Raw genomic sequence first — 19,680 nt, 5'->3', positions numbered from 1 at the left:
TGCAATAATATGGATGGAACTAGAGGGTATAATGCTAAGCGAAATAAGTCAGCCAGGCAAAGACAAGTACCATATGATCTCACTCACTTGTGGCATTTAAGAAACAAAACAACAGCCAAAGGGGGAAAAAAAGAGATAATAAAAAAAACCCAGATTTTTAAATATAGATAACAAACTAGTGGTTGTCAAGGGGGAGGCGGGTAGGGGGATGGGTGAAATAGGTGATGGGGATTGACAGTACACTTAAGATGAGCACTGAGTAATGTACAGAATTACTGAACCACTCTATTGTACACGTGAATTCTAACACTCTATGTCAAGTATACTGGAATTTAAAAAATAAATTAACATTTTTTTAAAACATGGGGTAGTTTAACCATGGGTTATAAGCTGTCAAAATATATAATATATGAGACAAAAAAAAAGATAATGTTGAAAATTTCATAGATTTGGAAAATCTCAGGGTAGGAAAACCTACCAGCAGATGGAAAGTCCAGTGCTTACAGAGAACAGGGAAGGAATGAGCTTGTGAGAACTGGACTGTGCTGGTTTGTGACAACAGGAGATCCTATGTGCCATCTCCAGGGACAACGGCTACTTTCTTCTGGCAGGCTTGTCATTTATAAAGGTTAGTATCCCACTGTCAGTTCTAGTTTTTCAAGAAAAGCTGGAAATCTAAATCTTGTGAATTCTCCCAACTTTTAAGTGTTGGCAACTAGTTCAAGATTATAAAGCCCAAAAGGGACAGACAAAACCTATCTGGAGACCATAGCCTGCTTCTGGGTCACAGGATAACAAGCTGTATATAATAAGCTCCTTATTCCAGGCTTCTGACTTGCATCTCTTATTAACACATTCCTGCCAGGTTGTTCTTCCTGGATTCAAACACTTCTAACTATGAAGAATTCAGTACTCCTCAAGCCAGAGTCCATATTTTGGACAGCTCTTCCTTATACTGCATCAACACATACTTGTCATTGTTGTTTCAAGGGCCATCCCTCAGCACCACATAAACTTCCTTCAACAAGAAAATTTTTTCAATACTTTAAGACATAACAAACAATATATATCTGGATGAATAAATAATTTTAAACATTTCCAAATATAAAAATATATGTATGTCTCTCACTATTTAGGGATGTCTTTTTAGGTATCAGACCAATTTTCCTTCATGTGATTTAATAACAAAAATCAAAAACAGAAATAATATCAGACCAGGTGTTAGAAAACATGAGGCATACTGTTAAGGGAGATCTTGCCAGTGGCTCAGAAAAAGAGAGGAGACAAGGACCTTGTCGGAGTCTGACACAATCAATATTCTACGTCCTCCCAATCGTGGACCATGATGAGCTCATTTCTATACTCAGGTCAGCACATCAATGCTTGTGGACAATGGCCCTGTCCATTTCCTCACATATATAATTTGAAATACTACATCCCACTCCCTTATCCTCAATCAATTCCTCTTACATGTACATCCAATTCAACATTCCACTTCTGGTTTCCAATCCTCCGTGGGCCTGCAGCCGCCTACCCCACATCCTTTCCCTCTCACTGATCTCTTCAAACCACTTTCCCTTCCTGCTTTTTCCACAGAAACTTGCTCCTTTCCTTGCTTACCTTTTGAACAGCCTTCCAATAAGTCTCCATTATGGCAACTCTACATTTATTACCATTTCTCAGTTGCCCATCCCCCAAATATTGTTCCACACAAAAGACTGCCAGTGATAATTATTGGAGATGCTTTAGAAAATAGTTGTGTAATACTATTCATTTGCCACCTGTATTTAGCTGTTGAGAAATCCACGTTGAAAATTAACAGCATTGTGCTTTCTTTTTCTTTCTTTTTATTTTTTTCTCAGACATGTGAAAATGTGATTTTGTGACAGTTTTGTTAGGGGTGAGAATATTGCCTTCCTTTCCCTTTCATGCAATGGTCTCTAGTGTCAACAATGTCTATGAAGTGAGTAAAGGCTCTTGAATTACAACAGATATATCACTTCTTTTTTAATCAAGGGAAGAAGGATAAGATGAAATCTCCCTCAAGTGCTAAAAAGATAGCAGTTTATTTAATGAAAGTATTTGCACTCCTCACTAATTACTTAGTTGTGTCACACTGATACCAGCACGCAACCTTATATCTTTCAACCATCTTCAATATATAATTAATTTAAATTCATAAAGAAATGTAGGTTTAAATCAGAAACATGCTTCAGCAATTGGGAATATAATATCTTTCAACTTTATCACTTTTTTTAAATGGAAATAAAAAAACAACAACTCTTCTTTAGGCAAAGAACATTTATACAACTGGGCATATATTTTCACCATAAATATAACATGACTGCCCTCATCTGATTGAAGTTTTGTACCAGAAAAAGTATCCCATTATCCACCTATTTTACCAGGAAGAAAGGAATTTTACTAAAGGAAAAATAGACTGAACAGTTTAAGACAAAGAACTTTTATCTTTCCCAAATTCAGTAATGGAATATTTTCTTGCCCAGATACTTTTCTGAATTTTCCATATCCCCAAAGGAATTCTCTATTTTCTCTTTCTTTCTTTCAACCAATATTTACTGAATGCCTTCTATATGTAAAGAACTCTACCAGACATAGGGTGAAAGGAGAAAACAATATAAAATGGACTTCTATTTTCATGGATATTATCATCCCACTGGGATAGCAAAATATTATATGACTCTTACCTAAGTTAACTATTTAGTTACACTCATGATGTGCTGGGTGAAGGAGGTTGGTAGAGTATAATAAGGGCAAATAGCAGAAGGACCTGCAAGGTCATAAAATGTTTTCCGTAGGAAGTGAAAAAGCAACAATTAATATTTTAGCATGTGAAGGAGGATGGGGAGTTCCAAGGTGTGGGAACAGAGCATGTGAAGGCTCTCAGCCAGGAAGGAACATGGGTACTAAAGAGTCTAGGAGTCATAGAATGAGCAGGAGAGAGGTTCAAGCTGGGAATAGAGGCATATTACCCATCATGTAGGGCTTGAGACTGTGTTAAGAATTCTGATTTTTAGTTTTAGAGCAGTGGGAAGGTAACTAAACAGATGGAAAGCAAATCTACTTATTAGATTTATAAAGGTATACGGAAATATCAGGTAAGAGAACATGTGGTCAAGGGAAAGAGATCATGGTAGCTTTATCTAGAACAATGAGACTACAGAAGGAGAGAAACAAACAGAGCCAAAAAGAAATTTAGGAGGTAAGACCAATAGAACATGGTGGATATTGTTTGGAGATGGGAGCTGAGAGACAGAATGCAAAGTTGCCATAGGAAAAGTATAAGATTTTGTTTAGGGTAGAAAGGATGATGAGTTCATTTTTTGAGAGACTGTGTTTGCTCATGAAACGTGTTGGAGGTCAGGAGGTCTTCATATGAGTGTAAAGGGAAATCCGTGCTGGAGATACACAATAATAAGTCGTCACTGTAGTGATTCTATAACACAGAACATATTTAAAACCACAAACGTAAATAAAACTTCCTGGGGGAGAAACATAGCCTGCAAAGACAAGAGGGACAAGGGCAAAGCTATGAAACTCTCAAACATTTAAAGATTAAGAAAAAAGAGCAAGTTGACAAAGGCAATTGAGTAGAAGTAGCCAGACTCATAGAAGAAAAGACACACGATGTGGTGTCATAAACTAAGGGAAGAGCATGTTTGTTCATTTAGCAGAACAACATCAAATGATGCTGACAGGTCACAAAAGTAAAGGCTAAGAATGCATATAGGTTATTGTCAACCCTTCTGAGAGCTGCTTTGGTTCAATGATGGAAACCCAAGTAGAGTGCATCGAGGGGTAAGGAAATAAAGATATTGTAGAAAAAAATTAGAAACTTGACTTTCATATAATACCTTGGCCATATCTGAGAGTGTCCTAAGATTGAATACCCAGGGGAAAACAAAAACTGCCATTTCACACATTGTCATAGACACACAGTCACCCAATTCCCATCTCCCAATGCCTCTACCAGTCAGCAGAAAACACCTATTTCAATTATCCATTCCAACTTTGTGCCCATTCATTCTCTCCCAACCGTAACTCCTCACACTTCAAACATCCTGAGCAAGGGTAGACTCAGTTGGCAAGTTGTAGGCAGGGGATGCTTTATAATACAATTGTTCATACGTATTCCAGAGACACATTTAACTCATGAGCCTTCCAGTTCAAAAGACTGATGGCTGATAATTTCTTAAGAAAAGGCGGAAGGACTTGATTTTTTAATGTAATAGGGAGTTAAATAAAAAATGTCACTGTTCACTTGTGCTACCTCAACCATAACTGTACTGCATTGAAATTGTCCTTATCTATTCAATAACTAACTGTATCTTGTCATGTAAAAGCTCTGACATGACAATTAACATCTCTGTTATTCTGCAAGTAAAATTAAATCGCTCACTAGTAAAATAGAATAAAGACAACCGGAAAAGGCAGATATGCCACCTATCTTTTTACCCCCATTCAAACCCTGTGTGCCTTTTTCTCTATAACTTACAGAGCAAGGGGTAGGAAAAAGACATTTGTCCCACGATGTAACAGAGGATTCACCCACCAAATTACGTGTCAAAGCAGATTCTGACCTATAAAGTTAACCTGGTGTATTGGAAGAAGATAAGTATAGGCAAACATTACACACTGAACCCAGCACATTCACCTTTCCAAAAGCCCCTCCTGTATCCTTACTGGAACATCTGCAAAGATTAACTAAGGTGATGACGACACCAAAACTATCATGTGTTCAGGACCTACCTGTGCCAGGCACTGGAATAGATGTATTATGCACATTCTCTCCACAGGTGATCAGTTGGTATTTCCATTCTCATTTTTCAGATATGGCTAAACTAGGGAAGTTAAACAATTTGCCCAGAGTCAGCCAACCATTAAGCAGATAATGGCTAAAAGTGACAGTCTTTCCATTACATCATGCTGCTTTCCTAAATGAAAGTGATTTTCAAACTGAAGAACTAAATCAATGAGAATTATTAAATTAAATACATATTAGAATCCATGGGAGGACTGTATAGCGTCAGGGTCAGGAGAGGAGAATGGACTCAGAACCATTCCTTGAGTTCAAGGCCCAGCTTTGTTTCTTACTAGTTATGCGACTGTGTGACTTTGACAATTGGGTGAGTTATTCAACCTCTTTGTGCCTCAATCTCCTCATCTGTAAAATGGTGCCAGCACTGTGCCAAACTTACAGCTCTTGTGAGGATTAAAGGAATATGTATATATATAGAGAGAGAGAAAAAAAAACTCATATTAGTAGTAGGTACATCTAGTTTCATTGGTCACCAGTTAAGATTCCAATAAGGATTCATTAGTTTTGCAAAAGGAAAAAAAAAAAAAAAACCTCTCCATTCATTCTGTGCAGTTAAAATAACCACGTAGACCAGTAATTTCCAACTCCACCTGTGCATCCAAATCACTTCCAAAGCTAGAAATGTTGCCCCTAACTCCAAAGTATCTGACTAAGTTGGTCTACGGTGAGGCTTTGGAATGTGAATTTTAGCACTCTTCACCTGCTTCACCACCATGGCTGAGAACTGTTGATGTAACATCGAAAGATATCCACTTTCATTGCAATGTGAAAAAAAATCAGACTAAAATAGCATGTTCCCTTTCTTTCCTTAAAAAATTCAAGACTGTTATCCACTTAAATGTTAACAGCATTTATCTCTGGGTGGTGGAAGTGTGGGTAATATTTACTTTCATTTTATTTTTTACGAAATCTTTAAATTCTTGCAATTCATAGATATATTCATTCCACATAACTGTTGTGGTACCATGCCCTTGGCACTATTTTAGGCACTGAAGATATGACCCGGAACAAAACAAAGTCTCTGTGCTTGTGGGCTTACAGTGGGTGGGGAAGGCAAGGGATAAACAAAAATAGAATAGGAGGTCAGCAAGTGGCGCATACAATGAAAGAAATTAGAAGCAGAGAAAGATGACTGAGAACAACTACTTGGCTATTTAGGACAGTCAAAGAAGACCTCTCCCAGGGCAATATTCAGGCTGAGACCTTTATGAAACAAAGGACCCAGCCATGGGCATCACAGAGAGGAGAATCTTCTAGGCAGAGAATACAATACCACAGCCCCGAGTGTTGTAAACATACATTTCTTTCAGAGTAAGGTTAAAAAAATGAAAATAATTATTTCATTTGGGTAAAAAAGATAAAAATTGTCAAGGCCATAGAATGTTCCCAGGTCCTAGACCTCCAACATCAGAATGGCCTCTCTGACAATCTGAATAGCAACTATCAAATGAGGGTGGAATTGAGGTTCCATGGCACTAGTTTCAAAAGCAAATTATACAAGTGACTAGGGGGATTTCCTTCCCTCATATACATCTAAGAGGAAAGCATGAGTCAGCATCATTACCTTTCCATGTCAAGGAATAACTTCTGGACGCTGGCATTGTGCCCAATAACTAAATGACATGGGGAGTGGAAGAGAAGCATGAAACATATTGCTAGCCATTGTTGAAGCAATCTCAACAAAAATACTACATGTCCGGAACAACACAGAATGCCACTAAGGCCCAAACTGCTGTTTGCTGCCGATGATAGGGAGAGAAAAGGAACCAAGACAGTAGGTTCCAGAGGCTACTGTGGCATTTATTAAGAAGGTAAAGATAGTCATTGATCAGATCCCCCTTCACTTCCTTTCATCTAAATGCGTTGTTTTTATTGAGTCCAAAAAAAGCAATACAAGTTCCATGATCAGGCAAAGTCCGACGGGGACAAGTTTGGGGCACTTTTCACTGCTAAGGAAAGAGACCCTATCAAGTCAGTGAAAGGAAAGCTATAAGGACACAATGATGTCAAGGACATCCGGACATTCAAAGACAAGAAGCACAGTAGAGCTGAGCCATACTGGGAAACCAAAACACAGTAATTGAGGCCACTTCCTTCATTCTTTAGGACTTATGGGGCTTCATCTTTACTTCTCTCTGCACATTTGAAACATCCCCTTTGTCTAACTGCTTCTTCAAATTTTCACTAGCCAGCCCTTTAGGACTTCAGTGTGCATGTGATATTACAAAAGAAGTCCTAGCACTAATTCTATATGACCTTGACCTTTCATCTCAAAGGTATGTCATAGACTGCAAATTCTCCCTGTTCCTGCTTCCAATTTCTCTAGGAAAAAAACTGATTGACTTAGCCAGGCCTTGTTGCAGGCCACTGGGCTACCCCAGGGTCAGGGGCCACCACTGTTCTAATCAGCTGTGGCATAGCATGGGCCCTTAGAAGGGCATATAGACATAGCAGTCAAAGAATCTTGCCTAATTCTGACTACAACAGGATCGTGGCTTTCAGAATATGTGAAAAGATCCACTGGGTCTACCAGGTATTTAAGAAAGGTAGTAAGTGCATAGTTTATGCTGTCAGTCACAATCTCTTCTGGTATAAAGGGGTACAAATTTGCTGGCAAAGGGTTTTAAGGGACAGATTTTAGAGAGTCAAGGGACTTCTATGGAGAAGTTTAAAAAAACAATCTCAGAGTACTAAAAAGTTCCCTTACCAGAGTTTAAACCAAATTTCCTCTATCCAGATGGCTTCCAAGGCCAAGAGGGAGGGAAGTCCTGCTGCCTTTTTATGTTGGTCTTGATTGTTGTTAATGATCCCCAGCTGTAAGGCTCCCACATCTCTTTAACCTCTCTCTGGTTGGCCTCACATCTCTGCATCTCTTGCAGGGAAAACGGAACACTAAACGCAGCACCCATTCCCCAACAGAGCATGTGCTGCACAACACAGGGAGGTCAGCCTCCAAATGGACCCCCAGTCTTGCTCAGTTAGCATTGCCAGGACCCTTCATTCATCCTGGAAGAAGCTGGCCTCAGCATTCTCATTCCTGGAGGCAACATGGAGCCATGCCAGCTGCCAGCAGGAGAGCTGGGGCACGCAGTCACCTGTGGCCCATGTTAAGAGGTTTCTTCTTCTGGATGCATAGGAGTCACTGCCAGACAATGGCATAATTTTCAGGGATGAGATATGCATTAGGAATTCTGATTCTAAAATGGGACTCTTTGCCACATAAATTTTCATTCCAGGAGTATGTAACTAAAGTAGCAATGAGATATTCAGGACTGTTTTTTTCTGGTATTCTCTTATTCACTCATTAAAAAAAACTTTTCTTGACTTAGCTCTGGATTGCCAACACTACAGAGGCTGCAAGCATGGAACTAAAACAAGTCACTGCCGAGAGAGCTCAGAGTCTGGTCAGGGACGCAAGCATTTGCCCTCACTGCACTGTATGGAAAGTATGCATAGGTGCTAATGTAGCATGGAAGAAGAACACTCTGCTTAAGCTAAGGGCAGTGTGGGGTGGGGAGGTGCGGGTAGGCAGGGGAACAGTCCTCTGGGAAGGCTTCCTGGAAGAGGTGACACACAAAATGGATTTTGAAAGATAGTAGGATTCAACCAAGTTATGTTTGAATGAACTGTCAAAGGACCAAATGAAAGGAAAGGGGGGACTTCCAGCCAGAAGGAGCACATATGCTAAGATGCAGAGGCATGAGAGAATATGGCACATGAGAAGAACTGCAATTATTCCTTAGATTATAGATGAAGACCCGATAAAATGAGTCAAGAAACGCAGCCAGGCACACTATCTTGTTTGCCATACTAGGGCATACGTCTTTTATCCTGGTGTGAAATCCACTTCCAAGAACCCCTTTCTGGTTCTTTAATAAGTGCTGGTCATTGACCCTTCTGACTACCCCCATACACAGACTATTGAAATGCATTAGCTGGTTAATTATAGCTAATTAAACAATTTACTTCTGTGTTTGTTTGTCTGTTTTACTGTTTCCTGTCTAAGTTGGCTCTGCCCAATCATAAACCAGACCCAGGAAAGAAGGGAGCCCTCTGTTCTTGTCCTGCAAATAGTAGACAAGTGACAAATCCTTGTTGAAATGAATTAAAAATGTCCCTGAGAGGAGATTGAGGCATCACTAACCATGATTAGCAGAAGTTTTAACCTTCTTTATTGAAAATATATCCTTAATCCTCCCCTCAACATACACACTTTATAACGCATCCACCAAATCTGCACAGTAGCTTTCCAATTGTCTACCCTAGGGTCTTAAGCCAAGTCCAAATGAAATGCCCCCAAGTCCAGGTGAATCTCCTACTCCAGGAATTTTTAAATGGACCCAATAAAGAAAATTCAATTTGCAGGCATGGAATCAAGTTTCCTTTGTTCTTTCATCTTATTCTAGGCCAGAGGGAGCAAGACCCTCCTGGTGCCTTTATTATAGTTCTAAAGAGGAAGAGAAGGAGAGATTTAAATCTTAACCCTGAAAATCCCAGTCAAGAGAGAGCAGCCGAGGTAGGCATCCAGGCCATGGAAAAAGAAGGCAGGCTGGTGAGCAGGCAGTGGTGTTTCATTCCACCCAGTACAACAGTGGGTCTGCACCTTACCAAACCTTCACCCCTAGGTCTTGTTCTTCTCTCTTTCCTGCCCGACACCCTGGTCCTTCTACCCCTAATTTTCTCCCTTCTGACACATCCTAATATTCTATTCTATTTAACAAGGCTCTTCTGCTTGTCTTCTGTTAGCACCACAAATATTACCTTTGAATGTGAACACAACAGAAAAACAGGAAATGCCTGGTTGTAGATACGGGCACGATAATACAACCAAAATAGCTGATGGTGCTGTGTCAAGATTCTTGTTTTAGCTAAGCCTTACTATACAGAGAAAAAATGGGTTTAATGTCTGTCTGACTCCAATCCCCTTATTCTTCCTTATCACACAAAAAAATTCAAAAGAAAGGCCATGAGGTTCATGTGAAAGTTGTATTGAGTTTGCCCTACATTTCTAGCATATCTAGCATTTATACCAAAAGAAGCAACCAAAACATGAAAGGGAATGAGCCTATTTCAAAAACTTAATACACATCAGCATTTTGCACATGCTAATTCACTTATTTCTAACATCTCAGGGAGGAGATTCTTCTTATACCCATGATAAAAAGACCTGATTTGATTTAACATCAAATCAGCAAGTGACATTCCAGATTGAGACCCAGGCCTGTCTGACTTCCAGAGCCTGTTCCTTTTCCTATACCACACATCAAATAAAACGCAGCTCCCACTCCCATATAAATATGTACCTCCTTTCAGAAGACATTTATTACATACCTATTGGGCCAGCCATTATTCTAAAGGCCACAGATGCAAAGTAGGGTAGGACAAGGGAGAAAGGGGAAAAGTCCCTATTTCCAGGCCTCAGGAAACAAGCCCATCTGTATACAAAAGCCAGAGCATATACAATAAAATAGGCGTACTATTTCAAGTCACACATCAGCCCTGCTGAATGGACAGTTATAAAAATTCTGTCCAGAGAATTTGAAATTGTTGGAAATGTTGGAAATTGTTGGAAACCGGAAAATGTTGAGATTTTCCTCAAATGCCAAAAGTCAGCCTGTTAAAAAATCACACCCGTGGGACAGATCTACAATCCCTCCCTGACTCCATGTCATGTTTCCTCAGTTTACTTCCAGTCAAAATGCATATTTTCCCCACTGTTCCCAGGGCTGAGGGTCAGCCTAGCTAATGAAAATCAAGCTGTCTTTTTTTTTTTTTTACCCTGCCATCAACAATGGTCAGATAACAAAATACAGGTTCTGATCCTGGCATGTTTATTGTTGGTGATGATGTATAAACTGATGGCCGACAGCTTCATTTTCTCTAAGCTGGGAAGGCCCTGCTGGGAGAATTGGGGAGGAAAAGAACTTTTGATTTTGACTAGTAGTAAAACAGTTGGATAAACATGACATGACATGGATGTCAGAGTGCATAATGCAACCGCATGCACCCAGATGGGACTGGAGAATATACAGACATGGATAGAATACATGCAACGGAGAGTCAGGTGTGGATTTACAACACTCCATATTCTTACGATATTGGCAAATATGAGAATGGAGTTTTGACTAAAAGGCAAAAATGGGAAAGGTCTTGGAAATGCAGAACAATCTTTTTAACTTTACTATGTTTTATAACATAAAGCAAGGAAAAAAAACTAGAAATCATTAAGTAATTTTGGTTCTAAGGGTTTATGCCAAGGACACCTAACACTTAGGGTCATTGTGGAAAGGTGCGGGATCAAATAAGAAAAGTGGGCTAGAGCATGTTTCTGAAATGGTACAGCTGAATTAGAACATCAGGTGAAGTGCAAATGTACACTAGATTAAGGAGTCCTGGGTTTTCATTCTATCTCTGCCAGAACACATGAGGTGAGTTTTTAAAGCCATGAGAGGCCTGAGTTTCATTCTGATGTAAATGCTCCCTCCTCACACACCTCTTGACCACTCCTTAACTCAGATGGTTCACCCCAGGCAAGCAAATCAGTGTCAGTCTTAGTTCTTCCTACTGGAGGAACTGGCTTCCATCTTCTCCTTAATTTATTATGAAGCATTTTCTGGTCAAGTTTGGAGTACAGGATCATACATCATGTATCACAGGGTATAGCCAAAATTTCCTTATCTCTACAGCTCCTTAGAGAGCAGTGTTTTATTTAGTCTTTTGCAGACTGCAAACAACTTTTATGTTATGTACTGATTTAAAAATAAATAAATAAATAAATAAATAAATAAATAGGAAAATTTTTTCCAGAGGGGGATAAAAAAGCTTACACATGCAAACGCCAGATAGAATTTCAGGAGGTTCTAGGATTCCCGGAAACTAAGGGAGTTCACAAATTCCAGACCTAGAAGCAGTAAAAATTCACTGGGTTTCATGGGTACCAATAGTTAATAGTCTCCTCTAAGCCACACATTCCAGTTTCTGAATCCACTTCCATATTCTACATGACCACCATGGATTTAGCTGTTGCTTTGCAACCTCTAATAAACATAGAATGAGAAAGGCTCCTTTATTCCTCCAGTTTTGGAGTTCTTGTATGTCTGTTGTCTGTAGCCTTTTACTCCATGGGAAACTATATACACAATGGGAAGTTTCAAATATTTTCAAACCCACAGGTAACTATTTTCCTGTTTGTTCACTTCTGTTCTCTACCAGTCTTGTTCTTCCTTCTCTGACCAGACATTCTGGTCCCACTTGCTGGCTTCATTTAACTCCACCTACCTTAATCAGTGTCCACCTTAACCCTCCTCTCTTGTGCAGCAATTCCAATCCACTGGCCAGCAGCATCAATGAAGATGGAGAAGAAAGAAGAAAAAGGGTCCAGCACCCCTGCAGGAGGGTGAGGCTCTCCCTTAGGAATCTGTGAAATTGTGACTACTGAAATTGTTTGAGACCAATTAAATCAATGTTTCCCTGGCTCCAAGACAGCCTTTATTGTTGGAAGGAACTGTCAGCTTAATTTGTGGATGAGATCAGCTGGCTCAGGGCCAAAAATACTAACTCCCCAAACAGAGTCAATACAGAAAGGGGTGAAATTAATCCCCTTTGCTGGGTGGTTTTCCTGCAGTTGTGGCTCAGGGTTCAGGATGTGCTGAAGCCTTTCATTCAGGGATGAAGTCTGACCTTTCAAGGCTGGTTAGATCAATAATGAGGTTCAGTACTCATTAATGGAAATAAGCAGGACACATGCTATAGTAGACAGTTTTCTAACTGAAATCTGAACAATCCTGGGCTCCCCATGATCTTCCACTCAGGAGTGGGCAAGGCTATCTTCAAGCATACACTTCAATGAGTTCCTCTTAGATCCTTGCTCTTCAAAGTGTGGCCAGGGGACTGCAGCTTGTTACAAATGCAGAATCTTGGGCCCCACCCCAGATCTAATGGATCAGAATCTGCATTTTGAAAAAGACATCAGATAATTCATATGCACATTGAAAGTTGAGAAGTATTTCAACGAACCCAAAGAAGAGAAGACTGTCTTCGGAGAACTCTAGCAACCCAGAATAAGTCACCTTCTCTTTTGATGAATGAAAACAAATTTAATTGATTTGCTTCAGTGGTAAGAATATGGCTTTCATAGTAGAGCCCGAAGAAATGTGACACATTGATGTTTCTTCTAAGCACCAGAGAAGATATACTTGGATGCATGGGTGCAGATAGTGTAGAGCAATGTTTGTCTCAGCAACACAGAGGAGGCAAGACGACTCCAAGCTGCAAGCAGAAAAAGAAAACCATATAGCATATCACTCTATAGAAGTGATCTGGATTGAAGCTTGTTGGGAGATTGTGATTCAATTAGTTAGGATTTTCATCCCACTTTAGGCCTCCTGTAATTAGTACCTGTGCAGTGTTTCCAGGTGAGATCAGCGGTGATGGAGCTCTGTGATAGAGCACCCCTCTCTTCATTCATCACCAGGCCCATAGATTATAGCAAATGTAATAGAGTCAGACATGATATGTTGTCCATGGAACTGTCACCCGTGATAAATGAATTACACAAGTCTCGATGTTTTAGGGACTTCTGTGAAGTGTCAGATCAAACAAAGCCATCAAAAACTTAAAGAAAGGGACAAAAAGGAATATTCTTTTTTTTTTTTAACATTTATTTATTTTTGAGACAGAGAGAGACAGAGCATGAACAGGGGAGGGGCAGAGAGAGAGGGAGACACAGAATCTGAAACAGGCTCCAGGCTCTGAGCTGTCAGCACAGAGCCCGACGTGGGGCTCGAACTCACGGACTGTGAGATCATGACCTGAGCCGAAGTCGGACACTCAACCGACCAAGCCACCCAGGCGCCCCCAAAAAGGAATATTCTAAGCACTGCCCAGTCACTGATACAGTGCTGAATATGAAGCAAAAAATTCCTGATTGTCAACTTACCACATTTATATTAGGAAAATACTGTAAAATATGGATTCCAATTACAAAAATTCTTCTGAAACGTGTGAGAAGCCTTTAACCTACCATATAATATCAGCTATAAGAATCAATGAAATTTTCAGTCTCCCTATCAGTTCCATATGTTTGATGCTTCTCTAATCCTTTTACTATTTCTAGCAGAGTGTATAGATAAGCATCTCTAAATTAATTCATATTCAGTCATTTAAGACAGACACATCTTTGCTGATAGTTACAAACTAAAGTTCAGTGGGCAAAAGTGAACAAGGGGCAAACAAACCATGCATCAGACACTGCCTTTCAAAGCCACAGATAACCTTAGGAAGAGTAACATAAGATATAGAATAGACATGCAATATGTGTATGAACTTCAAATAAGAGAAAAGCACCAAGCTAAATGGTAGCTCGAGACTCACAAATGAGCACTACTGAAAAGGACACAGTTGGTCACATGCCAACTACTCAAGCTACCCACGGTTTCCACACTCTGCACCTACTTGAAGGGTCAGTGGTCTCTCATGCAGACTTGCTAGGGCATTGTGTACATAAGCAGAAATACAAAGTGCAGCTGCTTCCCTAGTGCTGTTTCACTATATGTGTTCTGAAGGCCTGAACCCTTTATAATTCATTTATTTTTTTTTTTGATGTACCAGAATTCTAAGATTGATTTAAATACTTAGGGGCCAAGTGTCTAGGATGAGACTATAACTAGAATTCTTCTTTAAGTTTGATGTGTATCATAGGTTCTCCTTTACAATTTTTATTCTTAAATACTTTATAGTAGTTGATGCATGAAGTATGTTCAGAGGAGCTTTTGCTCTAATGAAGATGTATTTTGAAGGCCTGCTCATCTCTTATCTGCTTGCCGATTCACTTATATTAAATCTTCTAGCGGCAAAGATAGGATAGAGTTTAAAAAACAAAGTGGCCGCCAACATTTATATAAGCAATTAACAGAGCTTTACCCTAGATCTTTAAGTGTGAAGGTCTTTAAAATGGACACATTGAGACATAATGAAGTGTATGTTGCCAGTCTTTCAGCTTTCGGAGATTCTGCTGCCGAGCAATATCATTTCTCCTTGATGCTAACTGAGGAGAATGGTAAAAGAAGCAGATTATGTTTCTGATGTTTGATTAAATAAAAACACATGCTGAAAGAAGACAAGAAGAAGGAGAAGAAGAAGAAGAAGAAGAAGAAGAAGAAGAAGAAGAAGAAGAGGAGGAGGAGGAGAATGCTGTTCCCAACCAACCTTGCTTCACTCAATATTAAGATATTTGGCAAGTTTGGCGAATTATTAAAGAAGCACTTGAGTGCCCCTTACTAATGGTATATCCAGCAAATAGCTGCAGGAATCTAACAGACTCCACCACTGTTAATACTGGGGCCCACTGGTTAACAAAAGACACTATGAAACCACCAAGATACTAGGAATGAAATACTTATGAAACACCCAGATCCATTACTAGCATTTACCACTCTCTTGCTATTCTTGCTGGAGAAGGTCACAGCAAAATCTGGCTTTTCCAAGCTTATCAAATGTTCCTTGTTTATTTTAATGTTTATTTTTGAGAAGGGGGAAAGGTAGAGAGGGAAACAGAGAATTAGAAGAAAGCTCTGAGCTGTCAATGCAAAGCCCAACATGGGGTTCAAACCCACAAACCGTGAGAATATGACCTAAACCAAAGTTGGTCACTCAACTGACTGAGCCACCGAGGCGCCCTGAGAAATACATTAAATGAATCCCTTACTTAGCATTTCAGATTTCTGTTTTCCATCAACTAGACTTAGAAATGCTGTCTTCCTGGATTGTAGGGGTGGTAGCTTATCGTGACTTTAACTTAAATCTGATCGTGTATAACTTATCAGGAAAAATGTGTCTCAATCAATTAAAAAAGAAAATTTTTAATTTAGAATGTGAAACTTGGACCCTCTAGCTACCACTTCAGGGTTGCTGGTAGTGACTCAACTCAGGGCAAAATGACAGGTCATCAACTGATGACCTCCAAATCCAGAACAAAGAAATTCTGGAATAATTTTACTACGACTTTCATCTGCCAAAGGTATGGATTCTATGCGACTTCATTGGTTTCTAGAACAATGTGTTCTGTAGATCTGGAATCACTAGGCACTTTCTGGACTGCAATTATTTGTCAACAAACATTTGTTGAAGGATACAGGTACATAACAAAGGAATTAGTAAGTGATGACCATTATAAAAAAAATAAAGTTAGTCAGGAAATATGGGAGTTTTACCAACAACAAAGAAGGGGAAAGAACATCCTCAACAGAAGGAACAGAGGGATGAAAGGGTCAAAAAATATGAAATATTCAGAGAATGGCAAGCTGTTCAACTGGTCTGGAGCACACAGCATATTGGACACAGGAGAGGCAGACATGAAGCTTGAGGTGAAGGCTGGGACCAACGTGTGTGAGGACCTGAGAGGAGTCAACTAAGGTTTTCAGAGCAGAGGAGAAACATGATATAACTGATGTTATACATAACAGAAGGTACACTATTCAATTCAGCTTTTCTTCCCTGTTGAGTTTCTACTAGTGATTTGTTTCCATTTTTGTATGCTGCATTAATTGAAAGTAGAGGAGCCCCAAAGAGGTTTTGTTCAATAAGACCTGTTACCAAAAATAAACAACAAAAATAAAAGAAGAAACAACAACAAACCTCCACAGGATTACAGAATTTTAGAAATACTGAACACTTCAGATAGTATCTCTATATTTTCCCAAATGAAGAAACGGAGGACTAAAGATGCTAAGTTACCTGCAGTAAGTGAACGTGAAAGTTAGTAGCAGAAAAGATTATAACCCAGGACTTCCAAGTACAGTCCTATAAGATATTCTAGGAAGCTGAATATGCATCAACTCTTTAAGAGTTCCCCAGTGTAACACTGATCCTTTATAAAGCTAAACCATGAATAACCTCCACCTAAAATAGAATGCTTAAAAAATATTTTTTAAAAAACTGAAGATTATTAGGAGTGCTCGTTTAGATTAAATAAAATCAAGTTGTTAGTCACAGATTCTATTTGTACAAAAACAATTTGGATTTGTATGATTCTATGTGCGAGAAAGGAGCTGTCTCACCAGCACACTGTAAAATAGACTCTAGGCAATAAAACTTGTATTGAAGCACAGAAGCATTAAACAAGTCAATCACTCCAAAGTGTCTGTTTTGGATGAGCAACATATATGTATTTTAAAAAAAGGAAAAGAAAGGTAAGTGTGTGTAAGAAGGCCAGTTAGTTTTTAACATTGCTAGAACAAAAATGAAAATGGGCACTGCTCAGAATTAGAACACTTTCTTATTTTAGCACATTAATATAGCAGGATTTCCTCTCAACTCCCAACCAAAACTTTAACAAACGTTTTGTTAAACAATTGTATTGCATTTTGCCTTTAGAGACCATGGGACAGATAAAGATAAAGATATTTTTGGTGATGTCCACTAGGACTCTGTGTGTGTGTGTGTGTGTGTGTGTGTGTGTGTGTGTGTATTCCTGTTTAAATTATTTCAGAACTATCTAGTTATAAGCCAATGGCCAATCTGTTGAGAATATCAGAAATGTAACACACTTTGGGCTTAGTCATCCTAGCTTCTGGAACCAGCCTGGCAAGTATCTATGAGCAATGCCCCTCTTCATTCTTATATTCTTATCCCCATGCCTACAGCTACTAGTCTACTCAACCTCCCATCTAAGAGGATCCCTAATCCTGTAGATGTTGGTTACTAACATCATGGGATCTAAATCCATAAAATGAGTTCAAAAAAACTCTTTAAGTAAGCTCCAAAATATACTATATTTTAGGGTAAAGTTATATAATTTTAATACCTACTGTGCAAAATATATCCTCTTTCCCTAAATTTCTTCTTTCAAGCTTTGAGAACTCTCTGCAGGTTAAATTCTGGAGTTTGTTGAGAAGTCCACCTTCTAGAATCCCATTATGAAGTCCCTTTACCTCTTTATTCATTCCAGTTGCCTCCACTGTACCTTGTGAGTTTCAGAAGTTTAATGTCATGGGATGTGAGTGGAAACTAAAACTGCAGTTAAGGTTTTTCACCTTCCATGATCATATACCTAACAGTTATTGTACTGTCAAACCCAAGTCCTTTCTTACCTAAAACACACACATATGAAACAAACAAACAAAACTGCCTTTAAGAGATAGACTGGCTAAAGAAGGAAAAGAAATTAGTGAGCAAGCTAGGTAATGCAAATTGGTAGGTTCTAAAATGTATGAATGATGATTGATCCTAGAAACTGCCTTTTCTCAAATCTTTACTATATGCCAGCAATGTGCTAAGCACTTTACAAATGTTGTTTCACAAAACACTCATAGTAACCCTATGAGCAAGTTGTTATTATCCTCATTTTTAGGAAAAGGAACCAAAGCTCAGTGCTATTAAGTAACTGACTCAAGGCATATAGCAAATAAGTGGCACATTAGCAGGTCTGTCTGATTTCAAAGTCCATGTGCATAACCTTTACTCTATACCAAGACCTTGAGCTCCAGGACACCCAACATCTCAGCTATACTATTATAGCAGAAACAGGATTCCATACCCTGTAAATTTTGTGGATGCTACGATTTGTAACAAAGAATGTTCATCACCCACTCTTCTAGATATACGATGGGATCACAGGAAGGACAGTTAACCATTTGTTTGAAAGCCTGACAATAATTGTGTGGCAGAGAAGTGGCTCAGGGAAGAAACTGTTCAGCACCACCCATTCCCTCAAAGTAGAGAAAGTTTTGATACTTAGAACTCTAAGAAGGGAAAAAAAGAGTTGTTTTACTTTGTTTTACATGAATTAATTCATTGTATTAAGCATGATGATAACTGAATGGTATGGCATCCTCTGGGCCTCCCTATGGACATCCAGAGGAATCATAGCTCCTTATGAGACAGAACTGAACACTAAGAATCAAACCTATGCCTTGCAAACCTCAATGGAGATGCCAAGGAGTCTCACGTAGGTCAGAAGTGGTTGAATCTGTGCCAAACTCTCCCTTTGAAAGTCCTTGGAACTTACACGATTTTTTTTTCAGCAACTGCAGTATTGTACCTTTATCTGGGTCTTTCTATGGGGCTGCTATAACAAGTATTAGTTATTACTCCTGCTACGATGTGCCTCTCTCAATACAACATTATCTGGCTCATTATCTGCTCTGTATACCATTACCTGTCTACCTCAATCATCCCATCCATAAAATGGGGTTAATAATATTGGCCCTTGTTTACCTTGAACAAATACTGCTGGGAAAAAATGGGAATATAAATTAAATTGCTTGCTGTTCTTTGGAAGAAAGTTGCCTTAGAAACACAGGCTTATTATTTCTCCATAGAAAAAGCAAAATATATTAGGGTTTGCACAACGTTGCTAGCTGTGATTTTGCTCTTTTTTTAACCCTAGGCAGAAGGACTACATTAATTCCAGTCCCTCGGTGAACCTTTTATTCCATTTTCCACTGGAGGAAAAAAAAGTTACTTTGCAAAGAAAGGAAAGAAAGAAAAAAATGTAGTATTCCCAAACCTCATTTACGGAACATTCTGTTCTCCAAATTACAGCACAGCAAGCAGGCAAGTGGGAACTTTTAGAATCCTGCATCCAAGCCGGTTCCACACAGCACCCACTAATACAAAATGGCTTTAATTACTTTAATATAAATCCTGGAAATGTGCAGATGGATTGTAATAATTATGTAAAACTGCGATGGTCCTTTATAGAAACACAGATCTTGCTAGCTTAAAAGAGAATGAAAGGAACACAAGTTCAACACAATATGTCAGGAAGCGTATCTCCTAAGAAGTCCTGTATTTCAAATGCCAAGCTGTACGTTTCATCGGATGTGGCAGTTGTTATGGAA

Source organism: Panthera uncia (assembly GCF_023721935.1).
Source record: "Panthera uncia isolate 11264 chromosome A3 unlocalized genomic scaffold, Puncia_PCG_1.0 HiC_scaffold_11, whole genome shotgun sequence".
Classification (NCBI taxonomy): Eukaryota; Metazoa; Chordata; class Mammalia; order Carnivora; family Felidae; genus Panthera; species Panthera uncia.
Note: the sequence above shows the minus strand (reverse complement) of the source record.